The sequence below is a fragment of the Cucumis sativus genome, chromosome 3 (genome assembly GCF_000004075.3).
Source record: "Cucumis sativus cultivar 9930 chromosome 3, Cucumber_9930_V3, whole genome shotgun sequence".
Taxonomy (NCBI): Eukaryota; Viridiplantae; Streptophyta; class Magnoliopsida; order Cucurbitales; family Cucurbitaceae; genus Cucumis; species Cucumis sativus.
In genome coordinates, this window is record NC_026657.2 from 26922499 (window position 1) to 26941054 (window position 18556).

The window sequence follows — 18556 nt, forward strand, 5'->3', positions numbered from 1 at the left end:
CCAAAGTTAGTCATTAAAATCAAGCGAATCATAAAACAGAAAAAGAATGTAGATTTAAGAGGACTATGTAATATATCAACTAGGAATGAAATAGGCAAAGATAAAAGCAAGTATTAAGAACAAAACAAAGCATAACAAAAGAGGAAGGCCAGCTTACTATTCAAAAAAGCAAAGGAGTTCCACATCACTTGCAAGATAGCCTATGGAACATTGCTATAGAACTATCTTGGGAACTTTGGCAGAGTTGTGTTTGGAAATTACACTGATGTTTAGCAAAGGTGTTTACAATAATAAAACTATAACATAAATGTTTCATAGTGTTGGAAGAAATTATAACAATTCATTGCAAATAAGATGCAGTACCTTGATTTTATGGTTAAAGGTTCCAATTGGTTTTTCTTTTTAAGCTCTTATTTAGAAGGGATTCACCTGTTACAAGTTGAAATGTGAGTTGGAAAAATTGGACAAGAAGTTATAACCTTACAAGAAAATGATCCTTATAGAAAGAACTAACTTGATTCAAGCAAAATATCTTCAAGAACAAAATTGCAATTACACGAACACTTATTAACACAAATAAACAAATGAGAAAACAAATTCTTATTAGTAAAACACATGTAGCCAATAAAAAATGCAAATCAGACTATTGAGTACAATGAAATACAACATGGTAACAAGAAAGAGATGCAACATATACATAAACATACAAATCAGAAAAGAAGTTGATTCCTGACAACAAAGTAAAATAAATACAAACCATAATAAATTTCTATGACCATTAGGACTCTGTAGAGAAATGCCTACTTTCGACATAAGCATTTCATCAAATTCCATCTAAAGCGGAGAGGTTGCCCATGCAAGCTCTAATACCAGGCAATCTCGACGCGCATTTTACTTAACCTAAGCAGCTGGCTTGACTCCCTCTTTTTTTTCTCCCTCCCTCTCTACAGGCTGCCATGCTGGGTGAAGAACTCTAAGTACCTACTAGGCGGGGGTCGGGTTTTGCTTAGGCAAGAAAAGCGGAGAGGATCCCCACGAAAATTCTGAAACCGGGGGATCTCGGCGCGCATTTTACTTGACCTAAGCGGCTGGCTTGGCTCAATCTTTTTTTTCTCTCTACCTCTCTTGGCGGGATCGGGTTTTGCTTAGGCAAGAAAAGCGGAGAGGATCCCCACGAAAATTCTAAAACCGGGGGATCTCGGCGCGCATTTTACTTGACCTAAGCGGCTGGCTTGGCTCCCTCTTTTTTTTCTCGCTCCCTCTCACAGGCTGCCATGCTGGGTGAAGAACTCTAAGTACCTACTAGGCGGGGTCGTCTTTTGCTTAGGCAAGAAAAGCGGAGAGGATCCCTACGAAAATTCTGAAACCGGGGATCTCGGCGCACATTTTACTTGACCTAAGCGGCTGGCTTGGCTCCCTCTTTTTTTTCTCGCTCCCACTCACAGGCTGCCATGCTGGGTGAAGAACTCTAAGTACCTACTAGGCGGGGTCGTCTTTTGCTTAGGCAAGAAAAGCGGAGAGGATCCCCACGAAAATTCTGAAACCGGGGGATCTCGGCGCGCATTTTACTCGACCTAAGCGGCTGGCTTGGCTCCCTCTTTTTTTTCTCTCTACCTCTCTAGGCGGGATCGGGTTTTGCTTAGGCAAGAAAAGCGGAGAGGATCCCCACGAAAATTCTGAAACCGGGGGATCTCGGCGCGCATTTTACTTGACCTAAGCGGCTGGCTTGGCTCCCTCTTTTTTTTCTCTCTACCTCTCTAGGCGGGATCGGGTTTTGCTTAGGCAAGAAAAGAGGAGAGGATCCCCACGAAAATTCTGAAACCGGGGGATCTCGGCGCGCATTTTACTTAACCTAAGCGGCTGGCTTGGCTCCCTCTTTTTTTCTCGCTCCCTCTCACAGGCTGCCATGCTAGGTGAAGAACTCTAAGTACCTACTAGGCGGGGGTCGTCTTTTGCTTAGGCAAGAAAAGCGGAGAGGATCCCCACGAAAATTCTGAAACCGAGGGATCTCGGCGCGCATTTTACTTGACCTAAGCGGCTGGCTTGGCTCCCTCTTTTTTTTCTCTCTACCTCTCTAGGCGGGATCGGGTTTTGCTTAGGCAAGAAAAGCGGAGAGGATCCCCACGAAAATTCTGAAACCGGGGGATCTCGGCGCGCATTTTACTTGACCTAAGCGGCTGGCTTGGCTCCCTCTTTTTTTTCTCTCTACCTCTCTAGGCGGGATCGGGTTTTGCTTAGGCAAGAAAAGCGGAGAGGATCCCCACGAAAATTCTGAAACCGGGGGATCTCGGCGCGCATTTTACTTGACCTAAGCGGCTGGCTTGGCTCCCTCTTTTTTTTCTCGCTCCCTCTCACAGGCTGCCATGCTGGGTGAAGAACTCTAAGTACCTACTAGGCAGGGGTCGTCTTTTGCTTAGGCAAGAAAAGCGGAGAGGATCCCCACGAAAATTCTGAAACCGGGGGATCTCGGCGCGCATTTTACTCGACCTAAGCGGCTGGCTTGGCTCCCTCTTTTTTTTCTCTCTACCTCTCTAGGCGGGATCGGGTTTTGCTTAGGCAAGAAAAGCGGAGAGGATCCCCACGAAAATTCTGAAACCGGGGGATCTCGGCGCGCATTTTACTTAACCTAAGCGGCTGGCTTGGCTCCCTCTTTTTTTTCTCTCTACCTCTCTAGGCGGGATCGGGTTTTGCTTAGGCAAGAAAAGCGGAGAGGATCCCCACGAAAATTCTGAAACCGGGGGATCTCGGCGCGCATTTTACTTGACCTAAGCGGCTGGCTTGGCTCCCTCTTTTTTTTCTCGCTCCCTCTCACAGGCTGCCATGCTAGGTGAAGAACTCTAAGTACCTACTAGGCGGGGGTCGTCTTTTGCTTAGGCAAGAAAAGCGGAGACGATCCCCACGAAAATTCTGAAACCGGGGGATCTCGGCGCGCATTTTACTCGACCTAAGCGGCTGGCTTGGCTCCCTCTTTTTTTTCTCTCTACCTCTCTAGGCGGGAACGGGTTTTGCTTAGGCAAGAAAAGCGGAGAGGATCCCCACGAAAATTCTGAAACCGGGGGATCTCGGCGCGCATTTTACTTAACCTAAGCGGCTGGCTTGGCTCCCTCTTTTTTTCTCTCTACCTCTCTAGGCGGGATCGGGTTTTGCTTAGGCAAGAAAAGCGGAGAGGATCCCCACGAAAATTCTGAAACCGGGGGATCTCGGCGCGCATTTTACTTGACCTAAGCGGCTGGCTTGGCTCCCTCTTTTTTTTCTCGCTCCCTCTCACAGGCTGCCATGCTGGGTGAAGAACTCTAAGTACCTACTAGGCGGGGGTCGTCTTTTGCTTAGGCAAGAAAAGCAGAGAGGATCCCACGAAAATTCTGAAACCGGGGGATCTTGGCGCGCATTTTACTCGACCTAAGCGGCTGGCTTGGCTCCCTCTTTTTTTTCTCTCTACCTCTCTAGGCGGGATCGGGTTTTGCTTAGGCAAGAAAAGCGGAGAGGATCCCCACGAAAATTCTGAAACCGGGGGATCTCGGCGCGCATTTTACTTTACCTAAGCGACTGGCTTGGCTCCCTCTTTTTTTTCTCTCTACCTCTCTAGGCGGGATCGGGTTTTGCTTAGGCAAGAAAAGCGGAGAGGATCCCCACGAAAATTCTGAAACCGGGGGATCTCGGCGCGCATTTTACTTGACCTAAGCGGCTGGCTTGGCGCCCTCTTTTTTTCTCTCTACCTCTCTAGGCGGGATCGGGTTTTGCTTAGGCAAGAAAAGCGGAGAGGATCCCCACGAAAATTCTGAAACCGGGGGATCTCGGCGCGCATTTTACTTGACCTAAGCGGCTGGCTTGGCGCCCTCTTTTTTTTCTCTCTACCTCTCTAGGCGGGATCGGGTTTTGCTTAGGCAAGAAAAGCGGAGAGGATCCCCACGAAAATTCTGAAACCGGGGATCTCGGCACGCATTTTACTCGACCTAAGCGGCTGGCTTGGCTCCCTCTTTTTTTTCTCTCTACCTCTCTAGGCGGGATCGGGTTTTGCTTAGGCAAGAAAAGCGGAGAGGATCCCACGAAAATTCTGAAACCGGGGATCTCGGCGCGCATTTTACTTGACCTAAGCGGCTGGCTTGGCGCCCTCTTTTTTTCTCTCTACCTCTCTAGGCGGGATCGGGTTTTGCTTAGGCAAGAAAAGCGGAGAGGATCCCCACGAAAATTCTGAAACCGGGGGATCTCGGCGCGCATTTTACTTGACCTAAGCGGCTGGCTTGGCTCCCTCTTTTTTTTCTCTCTACCTCTCTAGGCAGGATCGGGTTTTGCTTAGGCAAGAAAAGCGGAGAGGATCCCCACGAAAATTCTGAAACCGGGGATCTCGGCGCGCATTTTACTTGACCTAAGCGGCTGGCTTGGCTCCCTCTTTTTTTCTCTCTACCTCTCTAGGGGGATCGGGTTTTGCTTAGGCAAGAAAAGCGAAGAGGATCCCCACGAAAATTCTGAAACCGGGGATCTCGGCGCGCATTTTACTTAACCTAAGCGGCTGGCTTGGCGCCCTCTTTTTTTCTCTCTACCTCTCTAGGCGGGATCGGTTTTGCTTAGACAAGAAAAGCGGAGAGGATCCCACGAAAATTCTGAAACCGGGGGATCTCGGCGCGCATTTTACTTGACCTAAGCGGCTGGCTTGGCTCCCTCTTTTTTTTCTCTCTACCTCACTAGGCGGGATCGGGTTTTGCTTAGGCAAGAAAAGCGGAGAGGATCCCCACGAAAATTCTGAAACCGGGGGATCTCGGCGCGCATTTTACTTGACCTAAGCGGCTGGCTTGGCGCCCTCTTTTTTTCTCTCTACCTCTCTAGGCGGGATCGGGTTTTGCTTAGGCAAGAAAAGCGGAGAGGATCCCCACGAAAATTCTGAAACCGGGGGATCTCGGCGCGCATTTTACTTGACCTAAGCGGCTGGCTTGGCGCCCTTTTTTTTTCTCTACCTCTCTAGGCGGGATCGGGTTTTGCTTAGGCAAGAAAAGCGGAGAGGATCCCCACGAAAATTCTGAAACCGGGGGATCTCGGCGCGCATTTTACTTGACCTAAGCGGCTGGCTTGGCGCCCTCTTTTTTTTCTCTCTACCTCTAGGCGGGATCGGGTTTTGCTTAGGCAAGAAAAGCGGAGAGGATCCCCGAAAATTCTGAAACCGGGGGATCTCGGCGCGCATTTTACTTGACCTAAGCGGCTGGCTTGGCTCCCTCTTTTTTTTCTCTCTTTCTCTCTAGGCATTGCAAAAGTTTCTAAATTTTGACATTTTTAGCAAAATTTGCAAAATGAAAATTTCCCAAAGGACATGGAATGTGCAAGGCTACAACCCACCCCCACACTTAAAAATTTGCATTGTCCTCAAAGCATTTTAAGCAAGATTCTACGGATGGAAAGAAAAAAAGAAAAAGGAGAACAGAAGACCTCCCCTTGTAACCTAGTTTCTTCATGGAAGCTTGCTTGCAAAGATCCCAAGTTTGGTTATATTTCATTTTCCTTTATTCCTACAAAAAGAAAACAAGAATTTCCATCGAATTTTATTAAAAAGGTTAAACTAAAAATTTTAGTAAAATGTGCAGAATTGTTTAAGCTCGGTTGCATTTTCTAAGCATCACTTGAATTATTAAAACGACCTAACAAATATTCAATACAAGTTCGTAATTCATAACCTACCAAAAAGTTCAAAAAGATTGTTGTAGGTGTTCCACCAAACCTTTTGTAAATTACATACATCAATAAACTTACTTCTTATGGGGGGGGGGGGGGGGGGGGGGGAAGAAACTATGTTTTAGGGACAGATGGCTCTAAAGCACACAAACACTCTCCATCTCACTCTCTATCTGCCCTGTATCTAATTTAATCCAGCATTCATTTGGGGTATTGTAGGTTCATATTAAAAAATAGTCATTCATGTCGTGATGCAAAGGCCCTTTTTATGTATCTAGAACTAAAATCACGAAAATCATCGTGGACATGCAGCACAACAAACTGAATATCCATGGGAAGCCTTTGCTAACAAAATGGTTGACAATAATTACTCAGACAAGAGAGGATGACTATAATTAATTGACAGAAGTACAAATCAATATAGGTGCACAACCACCAAGCCCCCAACAAAAGGAACAATAAACTTCAATAACAAAAGAAAGGTAGTATCAAGACTATCCTTACCTTGTTATCGAAGAAGATACCTTGGCTCTGGTAAGCCCGATGCTCTGCCTTACAACATTCAATTACCTCAGTACTGTAGTGTTTCTTCAAAGTTTGGGAATCTACCTAAAACATAAAAATATATATTACAACTTGAAAACCTCCATGTCAGAAACTTTACTTTAATTATCAAACCAGATGCTATGCAAGAATTAGTTAGCAGAAACACAACATAAATAGTAATGATATTCTTTGGGGAGGGGATAAAAGCATCTTTCATCTTAGAAATAAGCTTAGCAGTTAGCACTAACCTTTATATAAGAAGTTAACACCGGTTTGATTACTTCATAAACTTCAGCTACGAAATCTGGTAAAGAGAAAGACCTAATCCATAATGTTAAAGAGGAAAAGACCAAGTCAGATTCTTTTATTCAAACAGGTTAGTATCACATCTCCAAAGGAAAAAACTTACGGACCTCTACGACGAATTTCCTTGAATGATGTAGCAGCACCTTGTTCTTGAAACACAGTTTCATTTATGCTGTGAAAAATAAGATTGATAAATAAAACTTTCGGCTACAATTAGCCACATAAACATAAAGTTGTGACAGGAAAACAAAAGCTTAACAGATAATTAACTATACAGTTTGTAGGCAAAATACCAAATAGCCCATAATCAAGATCACAACTGAAGCAAACAATAATGTGTAGTTTATCATTTCCAACCAAATAAGGTCAAATGGCCAAATAATATGTCCTTTCACATAAATATTTACTCCTGAATTTTTGAAGGATAATGTTATCGCTTCTCTCCTACGTTTCACAAAAGTTCTTTTACATATTATATTTTTTTACATATTCCTATTGAAGAGTCTCATTTGAGCATTTTATGGTCAATTTGACTTGAAAGAAACGGCAGAACTTTCAATAAGAAAGAAGCAAGATGCCCAGTTTTTTTTAACTGCTGTTTTTCACTTCTTTTTTTTTCTTTAACTTGCTGTAAATTGGAGATGTTTTCCATAACTACTGTGGCTTATAATATGTCCTTTCACATAAATATTTACTACTCCTGAATTTTTTGAAGGATAATGTTATCGCTTCTCTCCCACGTTTCACAAAAATTCTTTTACATATTATATTTTTTTTTACATATTCCTATTGAAAAATCTCATTTGAGCATTTTATGGTCAATTTGACTTGAAAGAAACGGCAGAACTTTCAATAAGAAAGAAGCAAGATGCCCAGTTTTTTTTAACTGCTGTTTTTCTCTTCTTCTTTTTTCTTTAACTTGCTGTAAATTGGAGATTTTTTCCATAACTACTGTGGCTTATGTAATTTACCTTCTCCCTAAATGCAACCATAAATCAAACAAACTAGATGAATAAATTTACACCACAGAAATCCATCCTATGAAGACTACAGCGGAGAAAGATGCGATAAGGATAAAGCATAGGAAGAGCAAATACCCCATGGGAAGTAAACTGATAGAAAATACTTTGTCTTGAGAGTAATATATCCCGAACCAATTTTCTGCCAGCCATTAAGATTTACCCACTGCAACTCTGCACACAAATATTTTCTTATAAACAATAATTAACACAATCTAATTGGTATCTTATGGATATAAAAGACAGCATGGATCCATATTGGAAGGATTTCAAATTAGTCTACGAACAAAGAATTTGGAAGGATTTGTGATCAACTAAGGAGCTCTCGACTTTCTCAGCTGGAATTTACCTTCCTTGGGTACTTATCGACCAGAGACTGGAAGTAGTTGTGCTCTTCGTCCATAGTAGTCATCCAACCAGCAAGGGAAAGACCACGACGTGCAGTGGAATAGGAAAAAGAGCGTTGAGCACAGCTTTCGTGTCACCAGCAATCGTTTTTCCTTTATTGGTAGACCGAAAAGGCTTTGTCAAGCAGGCAGGCATGATTGTCACTCGATCGACAGTTGAGAAATCCGGCGCTGTTAGGGGTAGGAGAAGAAGATGGCCGTGAATCGGCGATTTTGAGGAAGACGAAGAAGATGAGAGAAGGGGAGAGGACGAGAAAGCAGAGAGAGAAAGATAGCCGTTAGAGAAGAAGTAGGGGAAGAACTTTGAAACGTGAGTGAGAGAGAAGGGGAGATGAGGGATTAAAATATATTTGAATTATTTGTGATAAAACCCATTTAAAATCCAAAACAATTTCTTTATAACTAAAACAAATATTTTGTTTTTAAAATCTAGACTAAAAAAATCAAATTTTACCGCAAAAACTGAGATAAAATTTTCAAAAACGATAAAGCAAAAAATATATATTTTGTTTTTCAAATAATTATAATCCAAAATTTTCAAGAAATGTGAAATTTCATTTAATAAGATAAAAAAATTGTGAACATTAGTTTCCAACTTTGGCAATGGATGAAAGTATTAGAAATTGAAAATAATTGTTAGACATGCATGTTAGCCGTCACCACAAACCAATCCAATTTTTCATTCAAAAATGTTGAATTTATAATTAATGGTTCTCGAAACATTCATACAATTTTTTTTTTAATTTAACTTACTTAATTTGAGTTTTCTTACGATGTTCATGTCGATATTATACGAAAAATTGTCTTAAATGATAAAATTGCTGAAGATATTCACAAATATAACAAAGTTTTACCGTCGGTTAGTTAGTGATAGAACATGTACTAATGGTCTATCAATTATCCTCTATGGTTTTAGTTTAGTGGTTATTTATCAAGCTCTTAATAAACTAAATAGTGATTTAACAAATATAATGTAAAAGAATATTCCAAGAATAACCTTGGAGTATCACTTGAATTTTCAAAACGACCTAACACGACTAAACTATAAGCTCATAACTCATAACCTATCAAAAAAAGTACAGATAAAACAAAAAAAAACTATTTAAATCTTGAAAAATGAAATATGAGAAAAAAAATGAAAAGAGAAGAAATAAATTTTAAAGTATATGTAAATTTTAGATATCAAGTAAAAAAGAAAATATGTAAGTTGAATTTTAATCGGTAAGAATATGGATGTCTAGAAACAATTTTTAATTTTTAAAAGTTGATTTATAATCATTTGATTTCTTTAAATTCAACGACATAAACATAAAATGATTTGATTTTGAATTTATCACACCTTACAAATATTTTTCAAATTTCAAATCAAGAGATACTAAGTTTGTTGACCTTACCCACTTGATTGCCATTTTGGGACTTGTTTAAGACTAAGTTTGTTTCACTTGCATACTTGGTTGTCATTTTAGGTCTCAAAGTGCATTTTTCATGCATTTTGAACTTTTTTTTTTTTAATGGGCTTTATCAAAAATAATTCAAATGGAACTGGCAGATGGCTGAGGGCCTTCGTGAAACGTGGGAGAGAAGCGATAAGAATATGGATGTCTTAATGGTCATAGAAATTTATTATGCTTGGTTTTTGTTTGAAAAATTTTCTATTATTTACTTTATTGAACACACACGAGCACCCGTACATCTGGATTTGTAAAAATATGTATCATTATAAGGTTTCCATCCATCTTTCTTAACACAGTCTTTTTTCCATTTTTTCCCTTCTAATATTTTTATTTGATATATAATGTGCATAGAAGAGAAAGTAGTTAATGTGTTTTACATTGTTGTGTTGTGCAAAGTTGGTGCAGTTGGTTCAAATATTTAAGATTTGGTGAAGCACTTGAATAGTCTAAGTTCAAAACTTTTAATCGTAGGATAATTTACTTTATAAGAATCACACATTTACCTTTTTTTTTTTTTTTTTTGAAATAGGAAAGGAGCCTCTTCATGAAGCTGAAAATGAGTAGACAAGACAAAAGATAATACAAAGAAGCCCTAGGATCAGCTAGTGCACTCGGACATCTCATCTAGGTTGACACCCACTTAGCGTTCTCACCATATCGAGACTTAAACCAAAAGACTAAACCAACGACAAGGTTTAGAATAGATCATACAAACTGTCCCAATAACTATACAACATAGATTTAAGACCACTAGAAATCCAAAAGAAATAAAATAAGAGTACAGTAGTGGACTAAGAATTAAAAATGAAAGTCGGCCAGTTATGACTTATATCTTGTATGGAGAAATCTTTGAAGTCTTTTGAAAGAGAGCATCAAGTAGAAGCATTGATTCTAGCCATTTCGACTCGAGTTGTCCAAGAGGAAGCTTTATTTTGAAATGTTAGTTGATTATGTTCAAACCAAATTTATGGTAAAATGGCCTTTACTGCATTTAACCAAATCAATCTTGGTTTCTTCTTGAGAATGGGACATGAAATAAGCTGGACCGCGTTCTCCTAAATCTATAGTCGAAAACCCAATTCAAATGAAGATAGCCAAGTAAGCCAAACCAACACTTCTTTGCATGTAAGCAGGAGAAGAAAATATGATGTAAATCTTCTAAAGCATGCAAACACAAGGGACAAACATGAGGAGATAAACTGAGAAAGGGAGGTTTCATTTGCAAAACTTCTGCACAGTTCATAGTCCATTTCGCATTCTCCAAAGCGTGATATTTACTCTTCTAGGGATTTCTGTCTTCCAAATTGTCGAGTACTTTGTTTTCAAGACTGTGTTAGAACCTGTTTTCTGTAAATGTTTGGCTGATTAATAAATTAGTAGAACACACTATTTGGTGTTCTATCATTTTGGTATCGGAGAAATCGAATCTGTGAAGTTCTATATCATGGCTCAAAAGCGAATTGAGGAAAAGTTGGAAATGGTAGATCAAGAAATATCCGGCATTCGAGCAGAATTACATGATCTGCCAACAATCAAGGAAAACATGTCATCTTTGGCGAAGAGTATTGAGAGGTTAGGAGTACAGGCTGAGAAGCAACAACAGCAACCAGAAACACTGTTGAAATATATTGAAGGAATGATCAAAGGGAAGACAACGATGGAAGAAGTACTAGAAGGATCATCAAGTGAGTTGACAGCATGGTTGATGTCAGTGATTGGACGATGATGGGAGGAAAATCTGAGGAAAAACATACCAAGTTGGAGGGTGAAGATTCTGCGGGCGACCGAAGCAAATTTAAAAAAATTGAAATGCCAGTTTTTGTGGGAAATGATCACGATTCTTGGTTGTTTAGGGCTGAGAGATACTTTCAGATACACAAACTGAGTGAGTCAGAGAAAATGATTGTGTCCATTCTTAGTTTTGATGGAGCAGCTTTGAATTGGTATAGATCTCATGAAGATCGTGAACCGTTTGTTAATTGGGACGATTTAAAGAAGAGACTTATTGTTTGATTTCGATCGAGTCGTGAGGGATCAATTCTGGGAAGATTTTTAAAGATCAAGCAAGATATTACAGTGGAAGAATATTGGAATTTATTTGATAAATCAGTAGCACCATTGCCTTTTCTACAAAAGGCTGTCTTAGAAGAAACATTTATGAATGGTTTGAAACCATGGATTAAGGCAGACATGGAATGTTGGGAACCTATGGGGCTTGCTCAAATGATGAAGTTGGCCCAAAAGATTGAGAACCGAGAAGTGATAATGGGAGAATCAAGTTTCAAACGTGCAGCGGATGGAAAATTCCAGGTTTCTGCTTCCTTTAAACCTCAAATTCCTGTGATTTCTAATGATAATAAGTCAGGAGGGATTGTTCGAATGCGGATGATTACAATTCGAGGAGTGGCTGGTGAACCTAATCGACGAGAAGGACCACTAAAACGACTTTCTGATGCTGAATTTCAGGCTAGACGTGAGAAAGGTCTTTGTTTTCGCTGTGAGGAATGATTTTTTGTGGGCCATAAGTGTAAAGTGAAAGATCATAAGGAACTTAGAGTTTTAGTTGTTGGGGCAAATGGGGAAGAACTAGAGTAGTTGAAGAAGAGGATTCAAAAGTGGAAACTGAAATACAGGAGACTGAAGTTGTTAAACCAGAAGAACCCGTGATCGAATTGTCAATAAATTCGGTGGTGGGATTAACAAACCCTGGAACTATGAAAATTAAAGGTATGATTAGAGAAAGGTCAGTAGTAGTATCGATAGATTGCGGCGCGACCAATAATTTTATATATGAAAAGTTAGTAACTCAATTGTTGTTGCAGTTGCAGGAAACTTCTGATTATGGGGTTATTTTGGGGTCTGAATCTGCTGTAAAAGGGAAGGGAATTTGTAAACAAGTGGAACTGCTATTGGGTGAATGGAAGGTTGTGGATAATTTTCTGCCATTGGAATTGGGGGGAGTGGATGTCATTCTTGGTATGCAATGGCTACATACATTAGGAGTAACCGAAGTAGATTGGTGAAAACTTACTTTGACATTCATACAAAATGGGAAGAAGGTTGTATTGGGGGAGATCCGAGTCATACGAAGGCTAGGGTGAGTTTGAAGCACATGATGAAGACATGGAAAGAACTTGATCAGGGATTTCTGATTGAGTGTAGATCTTTGGAAGGTGGAATGGCATTTGCAGCGATGTATGGAGTTGATGAAGTGCCTACCACTCATGAGTCTATTCCAGCCGTGTTAGCTAAGAATGAAGATGTTTTTTATTGGCCTGGAGAGTTGCCACACAATGTACCATTGAACATCATATACATCTTAAGAAGGGGACTAATCCAGTCTATGTTCGGCCTTATAGATATGCATACCAGCAAAAGGAGGAGATGGAAAGATTGGTTGATGAAATGATGGCATTTGGCATAAAAACCTAGTACTAGTCCATATTCGAGCCCGGTCTTGTTGGTGAAAAAAAAATGGTAGTTGACGGTTTTGTGTAGATTACCGTGCGTTGAATAGTGTGACCGTTCCAGACAAGTTTCCTATTCCAGTAGTAGAGGAATTGTTTGATGAACTTAATGGGGCGAATATATTTTCGAAGATTGATCTCAAGGCGGGATATCATCAAATTAGTCTACGATTGATCTCATTACCTCACGTTTAGACTACTGCATCAACAACATCCAAGAACATATTGATTCGTCCTTGTTGCTCAAGCAGTCTTTTTCTACATTACTGCATTTAACTTCATGTGCAAGAATAGTTAGCTCATTTAAAGGAAGCAACTAATGGTTTGAAAACCATTTTATAATCATCTAAATAACAATAATAATAATCATGCTTTAAAAATTTTAAAACAAGTTTGAAATCATATAAATACTTTAAAAGAAAAGATTACTTTGAAAGAAATACTCACAAATACTTAGCCTTAGAACCGAAAATCTCTTCTTCTTCTTCTTTCTCGGGTCGCCTTCTCACGAAACCAAAATGGCAACACTTCAACCCTTCAAAATTTCCCAAAAATCCCCCTTACTTAATGACCTAAATCCAGTATTTATACTACTCTTTAACCTAGATTAGTCATCCTCAAATCCTTGTCCAATTACCAACTATTACTTAAAACTTTACACGTGTAAAATCAAGATTTATCTTAACCATGCTTAAATTCTTAATCTTACACGTTAACCCCTCTGTCAAATTAGATTTAACACTTTCTCGCCAAACTTTTCTTTTTGCCTAACCATTCTACGAATAACTTTAACCACTTAACATAACTTTCAAAGGTCTTAACGCGTAACCCTTCTCGCAGACTACCTAACTTTCTCGCGAAGACTCTTTCTCTTGTGAATGTTTTAGACTTATAGGTCCTACCGCAAGTCCTTCTTTTCTCAAAACTTCATCGCAAACTAACTTCTTAATCATAAAACTTATACTTCATATAAGATTTTATCACTTAATCCTTTATGCAGATTGTTTCAAACGTCAACTTCTTATTGTGAATTCTGCCTCCTTTTATCCAAAACAAAAATTTTAAAACACTTAACCATATTTTCTTCTTATACTCAAATTAGAAACATGTCTCACAGTTATACATATTTTCAAGGGGAAAGATGTTCATCAGTTCATGTTGTGGCGACAAGTACCACTCAACCGCCGATTGAAGCTGAATCTTGAGCCCTTGTTGATCACCCATGCATGTTTGTGTGAATGCAACGTTTGTTCGTGGATATGTCGTGTTAAGTTTAATTAAGCGACCTCATAGGCGACTAGAACAATATGATACAATAAATTTATTGTATCTATGCATTGCTAATTTCCTTATGATATTCATGTAATATAAGTTTTCCTCTCTGTCACCTAAGTGTAAGCGAGGGAGGATTTTCTGGTAAGTCTGAGGTCGAAGTTAGAGAATTGATGCTCCTATTAAATCTATTGCACAACTAAATGTATGTGGTATATTCTATATAGTGTGGATATGAACTATATATTTTATCCTAATTATATAAACTAAGGTGCAATTGGTGGTGCAAGGTGATCATGGCGATGAGGTGCAATGGAAAGTGAACTCATATCAGAAGGTGTTGTGTATTAATATTTTGAGGCAGTACAAAACATCTATTAACTTCAAAATTAAGGTGAGAGTCCTTTTGATGCCTTCGTCATACTTGCTCGTCTCTCTAGATCCAAATACTTAAAGTAAAGCTATGGTTAGTTTGTATGCATTGCAAGTAATTGATCCTAATGTAAGGCGAGCAATCTTTCGGTGCTTTCGCTGCACACGTTAAGATTTTTGTAACTTATGTGAAGGATGAAATTGGCGATGAGAGTGTATTGATACAATCTCTTTGTGGTTCGCTTAGTTAAATACAGGCTCTCACTTGTCAGACGATTACTTTCAACGTGATTGTCTTTTCCCTCGAATAAACAATGTTTTGATATCTACGTTTTGCTAAACAAAACTTGCAAGACATACATTCCGATTCTCTAATATCAATAACATATTGCATTGCTCATAAACTAATTAAATGTATTGAAATTGGATACCAAAATAGAGATAGGAGTGTGGTAGAAGAAATGCATTGATATTATAAACATAACTTTAGGCCTTTCGGCCATGGAACACATTTTACCACTTCATACAATAAAACTATAAAATGTTATACAAAGAAATGAGTCAAGCCTCATAGTATGATTTCTCATACTCTTTGGCTCTGATTTTTCCCTGTTTGTTGAAGGGAAATGGGGAGGGAAGAACTCTCTCTTTTTATTCTAAGCTCTCACTTAAAACTCTTTCGAATAAGCTTGCTCTCCCAGTCCAATTTCGCACACATTGTTATGAAGTAAATGCTTCTATATATAGGCGGAAAGTGATGTTGACAGAACATTCCACACCTCATTAATGCTTTTGATTAAAGTTGCATCAACGTCGCACCTTGTCACGTCCTGCCCCACCCCAAAAGTTGCTCCTCACAACCAAATGGAGGCATGCCACCTAGACCTTTATCGCATACTTCTCGAGAGGTAGAGCACTAAAGATCTAGTAAGTAGAGCAACATATCTCTTTATGCACGATCTAAACACCAAACTTTTCCTTATACAAAGAAGCAAATACAACAGCTTAAGTTTTCACTAACATATCTGTGGTATCATGTTCTCTTTTACTTTTTGTCAAGTTACAGGAAAGACACAATTAATATAGCGGAATGAGTACAAAACTTTTCTTTATTAACTCAACACTTTTACAAGGTTTAGAGATTACAATTATAACTTCTTAAATTCTCTTGACACTGATACTTGGCTACCACTATTGCCTATTGCCTTTATCTTTCTTGGTCCACGACCTAATGCTGCTTCTTGAGATGAATACTTATAAAAAAAATAAAAGATTTAGTTGAATGAAGGTAATAATTATATGATGAAACAATGCATCATTTCGAGTTTAAAAACATTTAATAAAATCATTGCATTATATATATTACAATAGTAGAATATTAACATATTAATTCAATAATTTAATTACTAGGACATAGTTTCTCTAGATAGAGAGTTTTTTTAGAGACCAAAATATGAAAACATCAAAATAAAACTATTATATTATCTAACTTCTAATTTTATTTATTATATGTTTACAAATTACTATTAAAAAGAAACTAATTGAAACTATAAAATTAATGCACGTGTTTCTTGACTAGCTATTTTAAAGGTGAGTTTTGAAAAATATAACAAACCAGTAAAATATTTACAGGTTATTGAACAATTTTGGTAAAGGAAAAAGCTCACACCCATGATTTAGGAGGTGTTCAAAAAATATGTAACCCGACCAACCCGGCTTATCCAACCCAAACCATAAGGATTGGGTTGGGTTGAAAAAATGAAAAAAAAATTAAACTTTGGATTGGGTAGCCGGGTTGGACTGATAGGAGAGCTATTGCATATGAGGTGTTGTGCTCATATAACTAATCTTACTGTAAATGATGGCCTGAAAGATGTGCATGATTCTATTGCTAGTGTTCTTAATGATGTGACATATGTACGATCATCACCTAAGATAATGGTAAAATTTACAGCATTTGTGAAGCAAGAAAAAATCCAGTGTAAGACTCTTGTTCGTTTAGATGTAGCTACTATGTGGAATTCTACCTATTTAATGCTTGAACGTACCATTAAATTTGAAAAAGCTTTCAAAATTTTAGAGGAAGAGAAAGATGACTCAGATTTTGTTAAGTATTTTGAAGAATATGATCGTAGAAATAAGAGATTGAGGCCTCCAAGTGTGTCTGATTGGTTTACGATAAGTGTATTTGTAGAGTTTTGAAAGTGTTTTATGAAACCACTACAAAAATAAGTGGATCTTCATATGTGACTTCTAATGTTGGCTATAAGGACATTAACAAAATTCAATTTGTTTTGAACAAATAGAGCAACAACAATTTTGTTCTTAGTTTGATGGCTATGAATATGAAAACAAAGTTCGATAAGTATTGGAGTTCACTTGAGAAGATGAATAAGTTGATTTTTGTGGCTATGGTGATTGATCCTCTGTACAAGTTAAAGTACTTGAATTATTGTCTTTCCAATGTTTATGAGAATGATGTTAAGGATGCAGTTGAGAGTGTGAAAATATATTTGTATCGTCTATATGACTTTTACAAATCACAACAATAACCCTTCCACTCGAGGTGGTCATAGCACCGATTATCTTAAACAATCAAACAATGTTACTATGAAAGTGGACAACGATGAAGAAGTTGAACCCATGGAGAAATTTTGAGCTTTAAGAGAAGAAGAAAGCTCAATGGAAGTGGAGAATGACCTGACGTCTTATTTGTCTGACAAGGATGTAGTAGATAAAGATGAATTTGATATTGTGTCTTGGTGGAAAATGAATGGATACAAATATTCCATTCTATCAACAATTGTTTGAGATGTTTTAGCGGTTCCAATATCTACGGTCGCCTCTGAATCTACATTTAATGCAAGGGGAGGATTATTTATTCCTTTCGAAGTTCTTTGACTACTAGAATAGTCTAGACCTTGATATATACACAAAATTGGATTTAAGGCGGTTTAATGTTATTAGATCTTCATCCACAACTTGAAGAGTTAGAGACTTGTGAGAATATTGAGACAGGTAATTGATTGCTTTCTTTATCGTACATATCTAACTACTAATATGAATTATGCTAAATATATTTTTTATTTACTTTTGTATGATTTGTTTTGGAGGGAACTCGTCATCTTTTATTGTTTTGGACTAATGAATTGGATTTGAGGGAAAAACATATTAATTATTATTAGTGATTTTTCTAGAATTATATGTTATTACTTACATTATATGCAATTCTTATGTATTTGTATTTTTTTCGGGTATTAAGAAGTGCGACCAAGATTGCAACAAGAACAATCTCCCAATGTCATGGTCGTGGCACACTTTGGACGTGAAGCTGTAGTTTTTTTCTTTCTTTCTTTTTATTGAACTTTGAACTTTTTAATGGATATTATTTAACTTTGAACTTTTGAATTTATTTTTCAATATTAGACTTGTTGAACTTTCAACTTTGAACTTTTGAATGTATTTTTAGATTTTAATTGCCATTTCTATTTTGTGTGATTATTAATTTTTGTATGAACTTGAATTTTTGGATGTATTTCTAAATTTTAATGAACATTTCTATTTTTTTGTGATTATTAATATTTTTATGATTTTGAACTTTTGAATGGACGTTATTGTAGACTTAGAATTTGAAAAGAATATGAAAATTTTGTTTGAAACTTGAAAGACGATGGAAATGATAAAATTGAATTCTTACAATTACATAACCAATATAAAAATTTGAATAATAATATAATAATAAAAAAAACCAACCCGCCCAACTCAACTCGAATTTTTTGGGTTGGGTTGAGTTTGGTTGACTCTTCAAAATTGAACCGATAGGGTTCAAATTTTGTCAACCTAGTCACTTTGGGTTGGTCCATATTTTCCCTACAACCCGGCTTGTGTACACCTCTACCGTGATTAATCGACCACTCATGTGAGAAAAAGAGTTTGTAATTTAAGCGATCATATAATAGAGTCTAAAGTAAAGTATCGTTAAGATATTGATACACGATTGTTTAGATTTTGTTAAACAATCATTTGAATCTATCACATATCTATCCAGGATA

General features: G+C 37.9%; 1 long non-coding RNA gene across 2 annotated transcripts; it reads right to left on the minus strand.

Moving 5' to 3' along the window:
* Positions 1–5444: 5444 nt before the first annotated feature.
* On the minus strand, positions 5445–8241 carry LOC116402625. Of its 2 annotated transcripts, XR_004215072.1 has the most exons (6): positions 7882–8241; positions 7611–7706; positions 6621–6685; positions 6456–6528; positions 6166–6270; positions 5445–5498 (listed from the first exon to the last, which is right to left on the minus strand). It is a non-coding gene; the product is annotated as an uncharacterized LOC116402625 (long non-coding RNA). The 2 variants fall into 2 exon arrangements; XR_004215071.1 differs by lacking the exon at positions 5445–5498 and having other exon boundaries at positions 6165–6270; positions 7882–8239.
* Positions 8242–18556: the final 10315 nt, after the last annotated feature.